General features: G+C 34.6%; 1 long non-coding RNA gene across 1 annotated transcript in view; it reads right to left on the bottom strand.

Moving 5' to 3' along the window:
• The window catches only part of LOC128248882 (uncharacterized), a 106714-nt gene that overhangs the window by 95134 nt on the left and 9498 nt on the right, over positions 1-2082 (bottom strand). The gene's annotated exons all lie outside the window — the stretch shown is intronic.

Here is a 2082-nt window from a genome sequence, read left to right as displayed (position 1 = left end):
TGTGTGTGTGTGTGTGTGTATATCTATGTGTGTGTGTATATATACATACATATATATATAGGATGTGAGGAGTTTAGTACACTGGTGATCTAAACGAATAGGTACGCTGAGTAAGTGTTATAGTTAGTCATCTGTTATGTTCCAAGTTCACAGTTGAGGCTGGATCTAGGGATCCATATCAGGCTTCCGTGTTAGCAGGTATACATTAGAGGAAAAAGACATCAAAATCCAAAGCAGGATGTGTATCTCAGGTCATTTATAATATCTTAACTAGGGTAATTCAATGTAATAATTTAATAAGGTTAATTTGAAGTCTTACAGCTGTTCCTGGGATATCTCAAGTGATAGGCTAGCATGTCCGTACACTGGGTACTCCTTTTTCAGAGGCAAAGTGAGTATGTATGAAATTTCTAGACAGGGAAATTCACAGTTTATAAAGAATAAAATAGAATAAAGAATAAAAGTACATATAAGACAGGATAATAAAAAGTCACAGTTCATCCTTTTCCGGAGGGTATAGAGATTGGTCTGTACTCCGTGAAAGCAGGGCTAGACTAAGACACATCAAGGCCCTAAGCACTTAAAAAAATTTGGTGCCCTCATAAAAGACTATGTAATTCAAAATATAAACAGTAACAAAACATAAAACAAATTTTTACTTTTCAAAACGAAACAAAACAGTAAGAGGGAAAATAATGTTTATTCTCGTATACTTCAACTTTATTTATATTTGAAAAGTTTCTTCCTACATTTTTGAACTGCAAAGTCTTTGATCAGATCCTCAAAATTAATCTTAGGTAACACGTCTGCATCTATACTTAGTAGAGATAAAGGCATCCCGAATATTATTTTGGCAAGTTTAAAGTGATTTATTTTGTGCCGTAAACCATTTACCAATTCTGTGATTCTCCCTCCTTCCCTTGATGCTCTAAGCAGTACTTATTTTGCCTGATGGTTAATCCAACGCTGCGGGAAGGAATAGATCCTTATGCTTAATCCCAGGTAAATTCAAGCAGAATTTTGGCAGTATTTTGAATGGTGCGTTCATGTTGAAATGGTTAGCTAGTGTGCAAATGGTCCGCGTGGGTCGATAGGGTGAAAAAGACGGTCATCAAGATAGAGAGCAGTGGGTTGTGAATGAGTGGATAGAAGAGAGCGAGAGAGAGAGAGAGAAAGAGAGAGAGAGAGAAAAGAAGGAGAGAGAGAGAAAAGAAGGAGAGAGAGAGAAAAAAGAGCGAAGTCAGGAAGGGATTGGGTGCGGGAAAGAATGAGATCGACAACAAAGAAAATTCAAAATCAAAATGAAAAATAAATAAAACAATAAAAAAAAAAGAAATAAACGGAATAAATATAGCGGTAAGGTACCAGTGTTATTATTCTTGAGAGTCAATTAGGGGTCAGAGATCAGGTATTAAAGGTTTTGGTAAAGCAGGGGAGGAAGGTTTTTATGTCTATTGATTAAATAGGTTAGGAATGGTTAGTGGTCAGTAGGGATACTAAAAATAGATGCCTAGCTTAATGGGGTATATGTAGGATAAAACTACAATTAAATATATAAAGGATACAAATTAAATAATTAAAATTTAAAAGTTAAAAATTAAATTAAAAATTTGAAAGTTAAAAGTTTAAGGAATAATGCTAGCTAAGAGAAAGAAAGGAAAAGGAAAGAAGAATAATACTGGTACATTATCTCTATCTTTATTAATTTTATTCCCTATTTTTTATTTTTTATTTTGACTTTGATTTTTCTTTACTTTCGATCTCATTCATTCTTTCATTCTGCACCTATCCCATTCCTGTCTCCTCTCTTTTTTTCTCTCTCTATTTCTTCTCTCTCTTTCTCCTCTCTCTTCTATCCACTCACTCACAACACACTTCTGTCTATCTTGATGTCTGTCTATCTCACTCTATAAACCCACGCAGACCATTTTCACACTAGCTAAGCACTTCAACATGAATGCATCATTCAAAATATTGTCAAAATTTACCTGGGATTAAGCATAAGCACCTCTACCTTCAAGGAAGTACAGACCAACCTCCACAACCACTGGAAAAAAGACGAACTGTGAACTTTTATTATCC

The sequence above is a fragment of the Octopus bimaculoides genome, chromosome 1 (genome assembly GCF_001194135.2).
Source record: "Octopus bimaculoides isolate UCB-OBI-ISO-001 chromosome 1, ASM119413v2, whole genome shotgun sequence".
NCBI classification, from domain to species: Eukaryota; Metazoa; Mollusca; class Cephalopoda; order Octopoda; family Octopodidae; genus Octopus; species Octopus bimaculoides.
This window is presented reverse-complemented; position numbering and strand designations above follow the sequence as displayed.